We start from the raw sequence: 18,209 nt of genomic DNA on the forward strand, positions 1-18,209 counted from the left end.
CAACTTATTATTATTAACAATTAAATTTGTCACAATAAATGAATTACAAGAAACAACCTAGATAACAGCTTTCATGGAATCAAATGTTATTCCGATTGGAGATCTTGGCGAAGCATTTGTTCAAATTCCCAGATTTGTTTTGGGTTTTCCCACTTGGCCATAATGGAACAGTGAATCGGCCTTACAGTTAACAACAAAACATTTCCCGATAACGGCCCTGTTTAGTAATGTAAATCACGTACATTGAATCGTGCAGTTTCTGCGATTTTTTTGTCTCAGGTGGATACTGCGCATTAAGGCTGGTATGAGGCATATTTTACCTTTTCTTAGCAATGTTGAAAATTGCGAATCGGAAAGTAGATGCGCGATGGGCATTTTTCTTTGTATTTTGTCCCTACAGCATTGGTTAATAACTCATTAACGCTTACACCAGGCCAATTCCCTCTGGTGAAATGAACAACGCGTTTACAACACTTATTGTTGAAAGTTAACCCAGCAAATTCACAAATCGTAAATCGATGGTATCAGCAAATAACTTTAAAAAAACAAGTGCCTGCCTCCGTGAGCTCCAGGCCGGGGCCCGCAAAGCTTTGTGCATATTTTATGAAGTTGAATGAATCTATACGAAGGAATAGGCGAAACGCTCTGCATGGAATGAGATTAGCCTTGGAATGGAGCAGTGGCAGTCTGCCGGGGTCTCTTCCTCTTTGCCCTTCTCGATAAGTAGCATTTTGGGAGGAAACAACCGGGTGCAACCGTTTTCTGGGGCTAGTGCAGACGATGCAATAAGAGGTCCTGTCGAGGCCCTGACAAATAGCATCGAGTCAGAGAACCCTTTACACTCGGGTCAGGGAAAATATGCCACTTTACCGCGAAAGGTTTCACTCGTAACGGTTTGAGATTATTATTCTGATAGATGTATTCGCGTCAGTCTCTCTAACCGTTATTTCTTACAGTAACTCACTTAGTTTCATGCTGACGACATTCCTGACCGTATCACCGCCAGATTTCAACCAACCCCCCCCCCACCCACCCGTCACATCCCTCTCCAAGCAATTATGTAGTGTGGTAATTACAACTCCCCCCCCCCTCCCCACACACGCACACCCCAGTTGCACGGCGATTGGTTTTAAGAGACGTTTAGGAAAGGAGTCGATAGGAATTGCAGTTTTATTGGACATATTTTTATATTTATCTCAATGAAGGCCGGTACTGAGTACCGATCGTAGCATCGCCGCTGCTCCGTTCGGTTCCGTAGTAACAGGGAGCCCACGCTTTGAGAATATTTTAAGTCACGGACGAAGGGTCTGAACGTGGAAGGAGAGAGCAAGTATTTGAATCTCGAAAACCGAACAGTGACGGGAGCGTGCAAGACAGGAGGAAGAAGGCATGGACGATATTCTCTGGGAATCAAACTGTTCACCCACAGCCCACACTTGACCTGCGTAGCGCGGAAAGGGCCGGCTTAGTCGCGGATCTTCAGCTCACAGAAGCTCGGGTGACGATGTGGTTTCAGAACCGACGGGACAAGTGGAAACGACAGCCCGCTGCTGAACTCGAAAATGCACAGCGTTAAGACTCAGGTCCTGAACTTCTTTTCAGTGTCTTTACACGAGGGCCGAGGCCTACTGCTTACACCGGGCGATTTAATGCAATCCCCCCACCCCATCCCCGCCGCACGATATGAATATACATTTGTGCCTTATTGTAGTGCTCTGCTCCTACAACCCCCCACCCCCCTATTTCTATGTCTCGCTGGACAATTATAACACAATTTAAAAATGTTCCGTAAAACCATAATTTTTTCCACAATGTGTATTGTAAACACAAAGCTGGGCCGAATTGTTCCATTGTTATTCGAATTTGCGTTTTCACTTGTGTTCAGGTTGTCTTATTTAGAGTACTGTACATGTTTCCGAGAAGCAAAGTTGGAGTCACTTTTACACGTAATATTTGTGAAAGTAGTTAATGTGAAAACAGGTACAGATGGGTATAGTTTACCGCCAGTCATAATGCAGTTCTGATTTGGAAAACTACCGTTTGTATTTCTGAGCAGCTCTGACAGGAATACAATTACATGCAACTTTGCTTTTAAATGGTTTCCTGGTATGACCCCGACAAAAGACTAATTCAGATGTCCCTCTCTATAAAAAACAGTAGTAATTCCGAAGTCAATGTGGAGAGAGAAAAATAAACCGCGGAAGATAAACGCAAATGTCAATGAAATTCATTATTTTTCGGAATAAAGGAGGTACGGATTTCCAGCACATTGAGGAAATCAAAATACTCGGCTATCAGTAATTTGGAATGGGGAAGATACAGAAGATGGGGAACGTCGGTGGAGAGAAATGAAGATGATGCCGGACCTATTGTGTGTAATTCATTTTCTTCATATTTATTTCTGAACTGCTTTTGAAAAATGATGTAATAGTTTCATTGTTGGCAAAAATAAGCGTAAGGCCAAGTGTACATTGCTGTAAGTGCTACAGTTATTTTTGGCATGATAGCTTAAAATGCAAGCGGTGTAATTAAATAAACATTTAGCCATTGTTCTATAAGTAACCGCGTCAGCAGTTCAATATCATTTATCAGGGTCTGCAGTGAAAATTTGTCTTTTTTTGCCAGTTCACTTAAGAAACATGTTTATTTTGCTACTGACAAAATAAACAGTTTAACAATTCAACAATTTAATTCGTTCCATTCCCCTGAAATATCCTGAGCAGAAGACATTCAATGTTGGAGCGCATCGGAAGGTCAACTACCACCAAACATGCTCAGCACTGGTTTCAGAACTTGTGGTTTTAGCCCTCATACAAATGGTTGCACCAGTTCAGCGATTTTTTTCACGTTTCCAGTTGGAGTCCCCCATCATCGTTCTGTATTTATTAAATACTAAATTAATTGTTTAAAACTGAAGAACAGATCGAATTTGTAAGAATTTGAATATATAAACCATCCGATATGAAGATGTGTATTTTATATTGGACCACTATAAAAAAAATGGTTTTACTTAGAGTCGGAACAGAAGGTAGGAAGTCAGTGTATCGTCCCACCGTGTTTCTGCTATCTCCGTTAGTAAGAACCTGCTCTTAGTATTTACTTATTTAAAGAGATTGCAGTGTTTAGTCGGGCCTGTTGAAAGGTAAATTGGGGAATGTGCAGAAAGACCAGTGGGCAAGGCCATCGTATATTTAAAATACCTACATGTTTCGTTCAAAATTTGAACAAATTAATTGATTGAGATAATTCTAGTGAGCAAGATAATTTCTTATAAGATTATTATCGACGTCAACATGTTTTTAATGTTTAAGTGTACAAGAATACATAGATAGACATGCCTTAGTAGTTTACCTTAATTAAAATGTTCAACATTTGTGTCGTCACGAATTTACTTAAAGTGTTCTGCTAAATTCCGAACCCAGATTTTCAAAATCTATAATTCCCAGTCAGATATAAGCTATCAAAATTCTTTCATAAACTAAGCACACAAGATAACTTACAGAAAAATATCACCTTCCTTAAGATAATGAAATTCACGCTGGAAATGACTCAAACATCATTAATACTTGATTTTTTTTATTTAAAAAAGTCACACCGTATGAGAATAATACTCAGATATAAACCACGTTATTTCAAAAACCTTTTCTAAAGTCTAGGAATATAAAGGGCATTTGAAGCTGTTTCAAAAGCATAAGCAAATCTAGTGTAACAATGAGCACCAGAGAATTGCATTAACCTTGGGGCAGTGCAGCTCCAAATCGTTTTCCATTCACGTGCACCTAATTTGCCCTCTCCTCTCACGCAAAATCCGGTTAATTGTCACTTCTAATAAATCGGAGGATAATATGACTCTATTTCCGAAGTAACAGCACAATATGCGAGAAAAATGCAAGACTGTATTAGTTAAGGACGAATATAAATCTGGGACATATTTAATTGTTTGTAATAAGAAGCCTATTTATAAATATGGTTATTTTTGTCAGGGTTTGATTTTAACTCGATTAACCGAAATGTTGTTTTAATTTCTCGCGTTCGTTTCAAATGTGCATTATTGTATCAATCTCTTTATACAAAATAAAGAGATTTATTTTGTAGCTAAAAAAACTAAAAAAATACTCTGTTTTCTAGCTAAAATAAATACTTACTGAATGTTTTTCTTTATTCGTGCATTAGAAATATTTACTGGATAAGAAAAACAAATGGATCTCTTACTTCGAATTCCATTTTTTTAAAAACAAACATATCTACACATAAAACCAAATAAATTACGCCAATATCTTTAATTATTGATGAATTTGTTGCAGGTTTTCTGAATCTCAATGTTCGAGATCCAATTTGTTTTTCAATGTTTGTATGTACAGTTTCAATGTCATACATTCTCTTTATGAGGTTACTTTCTATCATTCTACAGGGAAAATCGGTTCAACTAGACATAAACATACTATAAAGACGCCATTTTTACCAAGGAATTTCAGTTTGAGTCCCGAAGGAAGTCAAATACTGATTGTTGGTAAGTATGCAATTGATCAACATCATAGCAATAACTTTACACATCTGTCATATCCAGCCTTTGGCTACGCAATAAAGAAGAAATACGCCGAGAGCTGTAAATTATATAGACGCAGGGCAATTTAGCTCATTCATTACAACGCGCTTTCTTCTAAGAATTTAATATCGGCGAACAGTGGTGATCAACCTATGCTTCAGAACAAAAAGTCGTATGCAACGTTGCTACAGAATTTTATTAGTTGATTGACTGACAAAATAGCTTAAATAATTTTAAACAAAGGCTTCAAATTCAGATTTCCCTTTTATTTTATTTACGTGAATCATTGAGACAAGAAGCTCATATATCACGCCCGTAATTAATAAACTACTGTTTTCGACTGCCGGATTTCAAGCCTGTCATTTACCTTTAACTCGTGGTTCCATGAAGTATCGTGTTCGTGTACCTTAAACAAGTTTAGGCTTTTTGAATGAGGTTTCAGATTAACTGTAGATTCGGGTCATTAAAGGGCAAATAAAGAAGCGGACGGCAAGGCATGGAAGGCAGGTCTGCAAATATTCTGCTTTATTTTTCACAATCGCAATAACCTGCTAACATTTTTGGTGGCACTTTGTCAGTTCATCCCACGAGGCAATGCGCCGTACACCATACCTTATCTGAATGTTATTGAAACGTTGGCATTTCGAAATTATCCGAACTTCTTGCAGTAACAGGCGTATGAGATAGACATACAAAACTTTGTATTAATTAAGTCACACAAGAAGCCCCTTTCTTGTCAATATGTGTGGGTTTGCGTCCAAAAGTTCGGGAGAAAGTTTCCTGAAATCACGGAACCTGTACTCTTGTTTAGTATTTAACACAATCAGAAAAGCGATATAGATGTAAGTTCATTGCACAAATTTGATATACTGCCTACCGTCTTTTCTTTGCCACTTGTATATTTTGTTTTAACTTTTCTGCGATGCATAAACTCTTTTACAGTGGCACTTATCCAAAATACCGAATATTAGTGACTATTGGCCAACCTATTAGAATAAATTTTATAGACGTCCCAACTTTTCAGGGGCATAGAAAATCTGCCATCAAATCGATGCTATGCGGTATTAAAACAAAGACAAGTTAATTGAGCCGAATGCTTTCTGTAGTTCTTTCGACATTGATTGGTCACATAAGGTCAGCAAGCACGGCTGAATAGTGGTTATGTCAGTGGACATCTGAAGTCACGAGTTCAAATCCCACCGCAGCAGCTCTGGGAATACATTTGGATTAAAAGCCAGCATCGTTAATTGGGCCAACTGCAACGTTACTGGACGGCAATAGGAAGGAATTGGCTAATGAAATCTGATGTCCTTACTGGGTTTGATATCTGACTTCACACCACGGCACTCCGGTTGCCTGCTAACCATTCTTCAACCCAGGACCTTAGAAACTCATCGTTTTTATCAACATGCTAGAGATAGTAGTAAGAACGATACCAGATGTCTCACCCAAAACCAGCAACACTGAAGCCGCCTCGTAAAGCTTTCTATGCAAGACATATCAGAGATTGGGGATTCAGCAGTACGTGTCTCTTCTCGTTTCCCCCAAACCATTGTAAAGCAGTACTGAGATATTCAGCAGTAGCTCAAACAGCATCGAAAAAGCAGACATGGCGCGGAGATTCTTTGAAAATGTTTTCTAAACATGTAATTTGGAAAGAAAAAAACTGCAGGTGCATGGCGAGGTCATAGGATATTTGACCTTTCAAACCATTTAAAATATATAAATTGGATGCAATTTATAAATTTCGTTACCTAGGCATGCCTGGAAACAATTTTATCCTCAGAGATCTAAGGGCGCATTTCTGTTGCTCCTTTTAGTTGAGGTGATTCCATTTGGCAGCTTAGGAAAGTGATCGTGCTTGTTTTTACTCACGCCAGAATTTAACACTTAAATGTTGCACATTTTACTCAGCCGAGTACCGTGTGAAGTTGAATTCAATCTGCGTCAACCTGACTTGAAATAAAATTGTATTCAGGTATCCATAGATTCCGATTTTATAAATTGTAACCAATTATATGATATACACATGGTTTAAAAACATGACCATCTCTCGCCCTGTTAAAATGTTCAATATATGAGAGCGAAAACGCCTATCTATATGCGTACATGGATAGAAATCATTCTGGCTCCTGCATAACCAACAAGGAGCCAGAAAGCACGATGCAGAAATGCAAACCAAAAATCTATTTTTAAATTATACATTGCTGTTCGCAGGGCCGGGGTTTGTTTTGTTAGTACGAGTTAGAAATGCTTATATTGGTTTCCGAGCAGCAGGAAGAGCCGGTGTAATCTCCCTGCCCGTTTATACGCTCACATGATCAACTAGCGAGTTTAAAATGATGTACTTGTAAATCACTTAATTCAAACAGGATAAAATTAATTATTTAAATATTTTGGGTCGTAATAAATGCTTCTGTTTTTATGTGAAAATACATTGGCTCTCTAGTTGGTAGATTCCGATCTTCAGTAACATATCCAGAATGAGATAAAGTTTAGTGTACTTTTTTTGTTCCCTGACACCTGTCCACATATCGTCTGTACCTCAGCAAAATATTACCTTCAGTTCAGAGGGGTTTGAAATTTTGATTACTATATCAAGGTTTGGATCTGTCACATAGAAAACTTTAGGTATTCTTTTGCATACAGGAATTTATGGATAACTATCGGGCACAATTCACTGAACATCAACGTCATCTGCTGACTTTATTGTTCTTTTAAACAATCTGCATTTGTTTGCATAGGCTTCCGTACTTCACTTTAATTACTTTTGTCACGATTTCTCTGAGGAAATTTCATCTTAACCCAATGGTTCCGATTTTTTATACCGTATGTGTTGGCACTTAAAAAAAAACTAGACCTGCTTTCTAGAAGGTTTGAGGTAATTTATTTTATTCTTTCTTATTTTTCTTCTAATATTTGTATGTCTGTGCATTTGTTGTGCTACTGTGACACTGTAATTTCCTTTGAGATCAATAAATTATCTATCTAAGAAGAAACACTCAATAGCTCTCAATAGCAAATTCTTAACTCCTATCTCCTGCTGCATAAAGTTACTGTTGTTGACAAAACTCTTCAGTGCAGCTTTAGTATCGTGCTTTAGTTCTTACTTTGCGCAAGCTCTTACATAGAGATGGATCTACAGTATCTTAAAACAGCTTTCGTGTTTCCATTTTCGGAATGTACCATTTTTTTCGAGTCTGCTTTAACTTTAATCTGTCGGTGTAACTCATGTGCGCCTCACCAGAGACGTTGGTATAAAATGTTATAACTCCATCATCTCATCAATTCACAATAACTAGCTTATGCAGGTTTAACTAGCTTGTGTTCTAAATTTACCCCAATTAATATCATCGACCTGATGAAACAAAAGAAAACTTAGAATGAATTATTTTTATAACATCGAGTTTTTAAGGTGACGGGAGGTGAGAAATGTGGAATGACAAGCCTATGTAGTTCAATAGGCTATCACGAGACCGCGAAGAACCCATAGCATAACTACAAGGCGTTGAACCGTGCCATTCGGCCCATAAAGGCCGTGTCATCTCTATGGAAGAGCTACCAAATTAGCCCCATTGCTTCAGAATTTCCCCTTGCCCTATATTCCACCGGAACCTTTACTCCATTTATCTACTGTATTTCGCTTTTGAAAGTTTCCCTTTTGGTACTGTGCTTTAAAGCAGTGTATTCCTTCGTCGGTGAGAAAACACGTCCTCAGAAAGAGCCACAGCTCTCCCACCCAGTGTTCCATTTTGTCAATTGCTTTAAATCCATTTACCGAATTCCTTTAGAAATTCCCCAAAAAGTCCCTCAACTGCCCTCTGTAAAGCTTTCAAAATGTCGGCAACGTTATACCGGGCCTCTACACCACACTCTCCATCGGTTTGAGTGCAGTGGCTACAGTGAATATGCACTTGTAGAAATTATTGAACCGCTATGTGGGCCGCTGAAAGCAGCTGATGACTTTAAGTTGCTCGTATAGGAGAATCTTGTTGCAAAACAAGTATTCATAGTAAAAGCTTAGATAGATATTACCCAAGAAAATAATTTATTTAATCGAATGAAAATATACCGTATATATAAAAAGATATATATATATATACATATATATATGTCGGATTAGAAGCAAATATATCCACTGCTGATTTTTAGCTGAGGTTTTTTCACTGCTCCATAAATAGGTGGGTAGAAGTGAGGTGGAAGTGAGTTGGATAACATTTATCAGAAAGTAGACCAAGATTACGCGGCAAAACAATCAGATTGCAGTGTTCTCGGTAATTCAGACCCCAAGGTGGGAAGAGGAAATTCAATCCAGTCGGTGTCGGTAAGAGAGGAAGGTGCTGGTTTACAGAAATGAACTGAGTGACAACCGCAAGCTTGGCCGCTTGACAGTTCAGACAAAATATATCAGTTTAAGGCGACAGGAATATGGTGGAAGACAGCTCGTGGAATTTCATTAGAAAACGCCATTCTGTATACAGTTTCGTACTTATAAGAATGTTTTATCTAACTCTGGTCAATCAAAGGAGCAAGTTGGAATCACAAACCCTACGGTTGTCAAATGTAGGCGATTCCAATTTCACGCTGTTTATTCAAAGTGATTTGTTCGCTGTGACAGAGGTTAAGCTGCAGGGAAGAGGTTAAGTAAATGAACATCTTGAAGTCCCATTAGGACAATCTGGTCAGATGTCAGCGTGTCGAGTTTGTTTTATCCAAGAAAGAAAGACAAGAATCCTTTTTTAAAAAAAAAGAAACTTCGAGTACTGCAAGGGCTACAACAGTAATATGAAGAAACTTGGAGGAGTCCAGCGGTTCCTGCGCGTAAAAGTTGTCTATGATATTTATTTATTTAGAGAAACAACACAGAATAGGACTTTCCGGCTCTTCGAGCCGAGCGGCCCAGCAAATCCCAACAAGCTCCGATTTCACCCTAACGTAATCATGGGTCAATTTACAATGACCAACTGGTACGCCTTTGGACTGTGGGGGGAAACACATGCGCTCTACTGGGAGGACGTACAAACTCCTTACAGAGGACGCCGGGTTTGAACTCTGAACTCCGATGCCCCGAGCTGTAATAGGGTCGAGCTGATGGCTCTGCTACTGTAGTGCCCGGTGTATACATTGCAATCCCACGTGAATTCTTTGCATTTGGAATATAATAACAAGCTTAGTTCTGTCTGAGCAAGTCATGTCAAAAGGAGTAGTGAGCTGAAGGTTAAACATGTGAATAGCGAAAGAGATTAACGCAGGAGAGAAAGGGGGATTTGGAAGTTTATATTGAGGGTTAATTCCATCACTGGATGGTTTAGTTGCAAAAACGCCTTGTTTTGTATAGGGAATATTGGCATTAGGGGAAATTAGAGCATATAATGTCATATGAGGGAGGGAAACTGAAACATATCAGTCTGAACTTCAGCTGCTCCTCACTCTGTCTCATCTAACATTTTGCTCAGAATGAGATCTTTTTTTCAATCATCTAGAAGGTATCTCTAGGCGTTGAATTCTGATCCATGAAAGAAAACAGGGAACAATGAACAATGAACAATGGGAAGATGCGGAAATTGTAATTTGCCTTCTGTGATTGACCGTGTACTAGCAGTCTAAGTAATAATAGTGGATTTGTAAGATGATACTGAGAAAAAGTAGGTAATAAATACAAGCACATCTGTGCATTGTAATAACTACTACATAGACCATTAATCACTCTCATCAAAACATTGAAGTTACAAGGAAATACTTTAAAAAAAATGCCTAGGAAGCATTGGCCAATACGTACTATATATAATCTGGTAAAAGAGACAGCACATTCATCTCAGCTCTGTGGGGTAGGTAATCATACCACAGGGCATTCTAAAATAATACTGAACAAAATACCTGCTCTACGACTATTCCAGCACTTCTTTTGGACAGAAGGATGCAGGAGCTAAATGGAACATTTTTGACTATATCCTGCAAAATTTTCTACCAATTCTAAAATACTTTCTACAATTTAGCATCAGTGTAATGGAGTTTCATATTTTGTCCAGAATAAATATACACAATATGAGATGTCCAAAAGGAACGTGGTAACCTGCCTCAATGACTATTGTTCAGAGGCACTTAGAGTGTATTCACTGTGCTGAACTGTTTTGAGAGGTTAGTCATGAATCATATCAATTCCTGTGACCTGGATCTGCTCCAATTTCCTGACTGTCACAACAGGTCAACAGTAAGTGCCATTTCATTTCACTCCCACCAGCTCTGGAACACCTGGACAATGAAAATTCATTCAGAGTACACTTAATTTATTTTCAAAGTATGTATACCATATACAACCTTCAGATTTGTCTTCTTGCAGGCAGCCACAAAACAAATGCAACAGAAACCACTAAAAACCTCACACAATAAAGACAGTCAAGCACCTAAAGTGTTAAAAAGTGAACTAATCATGCAAACAATAGAAGTAAACAAATAACACACAGACATGAGCCACCAAGTCCATGAAAGCGAGTCCACAGCTACTGAAACAACACACACAAGATGCTGGTGGAACACAGCAGGCCAGGCAGCATCTATAAGGACAGTGCTGTGTTCCACCAGCATCTTGTGTGTGTTGTTTCAGTAGCTGTGGACTCGCTTTCATGGACTTGGTGGCTCATGTCTGTGTATTATTTGTTTACTTCTATTGTTTGCATGATTAGTTCACTTTTTAACACGTTTCAGGTTCCTTATAGATGCTGCCTGGCCTGCTATGTTCTACAAGCATTTTGTGTGTGTTGTTTGAATTTCCAGCATCCGCAGATTTCCTCGTGTTTGCTCCACAGCTACTGAGCCTGTTCAGAGCTGCAGCCAAACCAGGAGCCCAATGGCTACAAGCCACAGCTGTGGAGCTAGGTTCAACACTGTAGCCAGTTCAAGAGCCCGATGGTACAGGCCACAACATGGAGTTAGTTCAGTGCTGAGGTGGATAAAACATCTCAGACTCGTGAGCTGCACACTGGTTCACCCTTTGCTCTTGGCCTCGCACATCGATCTTTTTAATCTGGCTCAACATTTAAATCAGCTCAACATCAATCCATTTTCTGCTCTCTTCCCTGAGCCCTGCTGCATTGATTCAGCCTGAAGTTTCAGACCAGCTTCAGTTCCACTACAGCAATGGCTGCCACAGTTGTACCTGCATTTTCAACAAATCCTTCAGGATACCACAAAAACACCAGGTTGTACAGACGGCTCAAAAGCACACTCCCAAATGGAAATTACAGGCGGCAAATTGCACTGATCATGGGCCAGAAAAAGTATAATTAGTAGAAAATTTAATCGTTTTGTCTAGTTGTGTTTTGCCGGAGCCATTTTGCCTGGAAGATGCATACATCAAGATGCACTTTGTTGACTACAGCTCAGCTTTTAACATATTCATGCCTTTGAAACTTATCACTAAGATCCAACACCTGTGCCTCGGTACTTCCCTGTACAAATGCATCTCTGATTTCCACACTGGCAGATGCCATTCAGTACAAATTGGCAACAGCATCTCCTCCACACTGGCTATCAGTACAGGTGAACCAAAAGGTTAAGTGTTTAGCCCACTTACTTTATACCTGTGATTGCGTGGCTAAGTTAGAATGCTGAATTTAAGTTTGCTGACACTACTGTTTTTGGTCAGATCAAAGAGGGTAATGAATTGGTATATAGGAGGAAGATTGAAAATGTGGTTGAACGGTGAAAAACAACAATCTCTCACTCAGTATCAGCAAAACCAAAAGGGTGATTATTACTTACAGGATGAAGACACTGGAGATTTATGAGCCAGCCCTAGTTAAGAGACTGGAGGTGGAGAGGATCAATAGCTTTGGATTCCTCAGAGTGATCATATCAGAAGATTTGTCCTGGGATCTGAATGTACCTGTAAATGCCATTATAATAAAGACACAACAGCACCTCTACTCTCCTGGAAGTTTCCTTAGATGCGGCATGTCACAAAAAACAAATGGGTGCAGATGGCTTAGATTGCACAATGCCAGATTAATGAACAATCATTATCTTACAATCTTTTCATGACAAGATCTGGATATTGAACGTGCAGCTGAACTGAGGTTCAGTGCTCAGTCATTAGCTCAACTTTGGTTCAGTCTGCGATTGCGTTTTGGATTTCTGTCTCATTTGTGTTCTCATCTGGTCTTGTCGGGTTCTCATGAAGCATCTAGTTAAGAACCCTGTTCTCATCTCAGTCTCAAAATAACATCTCGATTTTGGTCTCGGACACTCTGGACATGTGACACATGCCTTTGCATGTGATATGGTTACACTATGAATGCAACTTTAAAATTTAGAATTGGAAGAAGCACTGGAATTATCTAGCTAATATTTAGTTTCTTAACTAATATCAAAAATAAGTTTATAGATCGCAGATGTAATTCAGTATGAATTCTTATGAAAGGCCCTTAACCTGAAATATTCACTCTGTTTCTCTTACCACACATGCTGCCTAAGTATGTTCTTAGTTTCGATACCAATACCCAAGTATTTTGTTTTTGTATTGGTTTACACTCTTTTGAATAAGTTTGACATTCTCCAGAACGGTAATGGGGCAACTAATTACCCTCTTATACCACACAACCTGTGAACTTGGGTTAAACTGGCAACAAAGTTGCTGAAAATGCAAGTTGAGGAGAGCATGACATCCAGCATGCTATGTTTTGTAACCCTGAAACATAAAACTAATCAAAAGAAAAGGAAGAGATACTGAAAAGTGCCTGTAGACATTTTTGCTTTAAGCAAAGCGAAGCACTTATGACATGGTGGCATAATAATGTATGCCATCCACATAGTTTGTCATATAACCCATAATAAATTATTTAAACAAAGAACACTTAATCAATGATATATTTACAATATTACTCAAATATGACTTAATTATTAAATACACAACACAGAGAATAAGGAAAGCAACAGGATGAAACAGAAATTCATTTAGGCAATTCCAAATTATGCTTGTTGCCGTGCAGTGGAAAATATTATAATAAGACCATAAAGCCATAAGTCATAGGAGCAGAATTGGACCACTTGGCTCATGAGTCTGTTCTGCCATTCTATCATGGCGGATTTATTATGCCTCGCAACCCCATTGTACTTGCTTTCCCCAAAACACTTGACACCCTGACTAATCAAGAATCTAAGAACCTTCACTTTAAATACATATATTCACCTGTGGCAAAGAGCTTCACAAATTTACTCACCCTGGCTAAAGAAATTCCTCCACATTTCTGTTCTAAATGGACGTCCCTCTACTCCGAGGTTGAGCCTCCTGGTCCTAGACTCCCCTATAATAAGAAACATCCTGACCACATGCACTTTATTCCAGACCCTTCAATATTTGCAGCACACACAAAATGCTGGAGGAACTCAATAGGTCAGGCAGCATCTATGGAAAGTGTAAACAGTCGACATTTCCTCTTTTCCATAGTTGCTGCCTGGCCTGCCTAGTTCCTCCACCATTTTGTGTGTGTTGCTTGGATTTCCAGCATCTGTAGATTTTCTCTCATTTGTGATTGGCCTTCAATATTTGGTAGGTTTTAATGAGATGCCTTCTCATTCTTAACTCTGGCAAGTACAGGCCCAGAGCCATTAAATGCTCCTCATGTATTAAACCTTTCATTCCTGGAATCATGCTTGTGAATCTCTGGACCCTCTCCAATGCTAGCACATCTTATCATAAATAAGGGACCCACAACTGCTCATAATACTCCAAATGCGGTCTGACCAATGCATTATAAAGCCTCAGTATTACATCCTTTCCTTTACATTCTAGTCCTTTTGAAGTAATGTCAACATTGAATTTGTCTTCCTGACAATCAACTCGACCTGTAAGGTAACCTTTAAGGATTCCTGCAGAAGGTCTCCTAAGTCCCTTGGCACCTCTGATTTTCAAGCTTTCTCCCCACTTAGAAGATAGTTTATGCCTTCATTCCTTTTACCAAGGTGCATGACCATGCATTTCCCCACACTATATTCTATCTGCCACTTCTTTGCCCATTCTCTCAATCTGTCTTAGTCCTTCTCCAGACTCCCTGCTTTCTCAACACTACTTGCTGCTCCACCTATCTTCATATCTTCTGCAAACTTGGTCACAAAGCCATCAATTCCAATATCCAAACCGCTGACATACAATATGAAAATTAGTGATCCTAACAATGGACCCCTGTGAAATACCAGCAGTCATTGGCAGCCAACCAGAGAAACTCCCTTTATTTCCACTCTTTGCCTCCTGTCATTCAGCCAACCTACTATCTATGTTAGTATCTTTCCTGTAACACCATGGGCTCTTATCTTCCTAAGCAGCCTCGTGTGTTGCAGCATGTTCTCTGACTCTCCTTTATCTTTCTTGCTTGTTATTTCTTCAAAGAGTTCTAACAGATTTTTCAGGCAAGATTTCCCCTTAAGGAACATATTGATGTTGGCCAATTTTATCATCTCCAGCTACCCTGAAACCTCAACCTCAATAAGACTCCAACCTCTGAATCAGGCTATCTAGCCTATAATTTCCTTGCTTCTTCCTCCCTCCCTTTTTCAAGAATGGAGTGACATTTGCAATTTCTTCTGGACTCAATCCAGAAACTAGTGATTCTTAAAAGATCATTACTAATGCCTCCACAATCTTTTCAGCTATCTCTTTCAGAACCCTGGGGTGTAGTCCATCTGGTCCAGGTGACTTAATTACCTTTAGACCTTTCAGCTTCCCAAGCACATTCTCATTATTAATAGCAATAACACTCACTTCTACCCCCGACTCTCTCAAATTTTGGGAATACTATCCATGTCACCCATGAAGACTGATGTAAAATACTTATTAAATTCATGCACCATTTTTTGTCCCCCATCACTACCTTTCTAGTGTCATTTTCCGGTGGTCTGATATCCACATTCGCCTCTCTTTTACTCTTTATATATTTGATAAAACTTTGGTATCCTCTTTGATATTATTCAGTAGCTTAACTTCATATTTCATTCTTTTCCTCTCCTTATGGCTTTTTAGTTGGTTTCTGTTGGATTTTGAAAGTTTCCCAATCCTCTAACTTCTCATTTTTGCAGTATTACATGCACTCTCTTTGACATCCCTTGACAGCCACAGTTGCTTTATCCTCCCTTTAGAACAGCTCTTCATCTTTGGGATGTATCTATCCTGTGACTTCCAAATTGTCCCCAGAAACTCCAGTTATTGTTCTACCGTCACCCCTGCTATTGTATCTTTCCAATCAACTTAGGCCAGTTCCTCTCTCATGTGTCTGCAATTCCCTTTACTCCACTCTAATACTGATACACCTGACTTTATCTTCTCCCTCTCAAACTACAGGATGAATTCCCTTTATCCCTTTATCTTAAGCTCGCTAATCAAATCTGGTTAGAGGGCTCAACCATAATCTGCTCTAAAAAGCCATCTCATAGACATTCCACAAACTCCCTCTCCTGGCATTCGGCACCAACCTGATTTTTCCAATCTACCTGCATATTGAAATTCCTCCATGACTGTCATAAAGTTGCCCTTCTTACATGGCGTATCCATCTGCCTTTGTAACTTGTATCCCACATCTTGACTACTATTTTGAGGTCTGTATATAACTTCTATCAGCATCTTATTACTCTTGCAGTTTCTTGAATCTACCCACAGTGATTTACACCTTCTGATTCCATGTCACCTCTTTCTATGGATTTGATTTCATTATTTTTACCAACGGATCCACGCCACCTGCTTGCTACCTGTCTGACCTTTTGATACAAGGTGTATCCTTGAATGTTAAACTCCCAACTTCTTTAGCATTCTTTCAGCCATAACTCATTGATGCTTACAATGTTGTACCTGCCAATCTCTGATTACGTTGCAAGGTCATCTCCTTTATTCTGTATACTGTGTGCATTCAAATATAACACCTACAGACCTGTATTTATCACCCTTTTCAATTTTGCGTCCATGTTACACTTCAACTCATCCCACTGACTGCAATGTTGTTCTACAATCTGCCTGTCTTTTCTCACAGTCTCTCTACACCCTGTATAGTGCAATTTTTTTGAGTAAACCTACTGTAATTTTTTGAGGAAATTACAAGCAGGGTAGACTAAGGAGATGTAGTAGATGTAAACACAAAGTATACTGCAGATGCTGTGGTCAAAGCAGAAAGGAAAACACGCTGGAGGAACTCAACAGGTGGGGCAACATCCGTGGAAATGAGTAGACAATGTTTCAGGCCGAGACCCTTCGTCCTGACTCCAGCATATAGTAGATGTGGTGTACTTGGATTTTTAGAAGGCCTTTGACAAGGTGCCACACATGTGGCTGCTTAGCAAGATAAGAGCTCATGGAATTGCTTGCATGGCTGGAGCATTGGCTGATCGGCAAAAAACAGAGAGTGGGAATAGAGGAATCCTATTCTGGCTGGCTGCCGGTTACCAGTGGAGTTCCACAGGGGCCGGTGATAGGTCCACTGTTTTTTACAATGTATGTAAATGATTTGGACTATGGGAGTAATGGATTTGTGGCTAAATTTGCCAATGATACAAAGATAGTGGAGAAGCAGGCAGTGTTGAGGAAACAGAGAACCTGCAGAGACACTTGGATAGTTAAATGAAATACTATTTTGGAAAGTGTATGGTCATGTAATTTGGTGGAAGAAGTAAATGGGCAGACAATTATTTAGATGGGGAGAGAATTCAAAATACAGAGATGTAAATGGACTTGGGAGTCCTTGTGCAGGATACCCTAAAGGTTAACCTCCAGGTGGTGAAGAAGGTGAATGCAATGTTGGCATTCATTTCTAGAGGTTTAGAATATAAGATCAGGGATGTGATGTTGAAGCTCTATAAGGCACTTTTGAGACCACACTGGGAATATTGTGTGCAGTTTTGGGCTCCTTATTTTAGAAAAGATACACTGACAATGGAGAGGGTTCAGAGAAGATTCATGAGAATGATTCCAGGAATGAAAGGGTTACAATATGGGGAACAACTGAAAGCTCTTGAGCCGTGTTCCCTGGAGTTCAGGAGAATGGGGGGGGGGGGATCTCATAGAAACATTCAGAATGTTAAAAGGCCTAAACAGATTAGATATGGCAAAGTTATTTCTCATGGTAGGGGATTCTAGGACAAGAGGGCCTGACTTCAGTATTGAAGAACATCCATTTAGAACAGAGATGCGGAGAAATTACTTCAGTCAGAGGGTAGTAAATCTGTGGAATTTTTTGCCATGAGAGGCTGTGGAGGCCAAGTCATTGGATGTACTTAAGGCAGAGATAGATAGGTTCTTGATTAGTCGGGGCATCAAAGGGTATGGGGATGAAGACAGGAGAGTGGGGATGACTGGAAGAATTGGATCAGCCCATGATTGAATAGTGGAGCAGACTCGGTGGGCTGAATGGCCTAATTCTACTCCTATGTCTTATTGTCTTATGATCCTATACATGCAATTCCCATTGGGTTCAGCTGTAAACTGTCCTTTTTGTACAGATAATACTTTCCCGAGAAGAGATCCCAATGATCTAGAAATCTGAAATCCTGCCCCTGCACCAGTTCCTCAGCCATGCATTCATCTGCCAGATCATCCTATTTTTACCATCACTGGTGTGTGGCATAAGAGTGATCCAGAGATTATTACCCAGAAGGTCCCATTTCTTTAGCTTTCTACCTGACTCCC

The sequence above is a fragment of the Hypanus sabinus genome, chromosome 3 (genome assembly GCF_030144855.1).
Source record: "Hypanus sabinus isolate sHypSab1 chromosome 3, sHypSab1.hap1, whole genome shotgun sequence".
Taxonomy (NCBI): domain Eukaryota; kingdom Metazoa; phylum Chordata; class Chondrichthyes; order Myliobatiformes; family Dasyatidae; genus Hypanus; species Hypanus sabinus.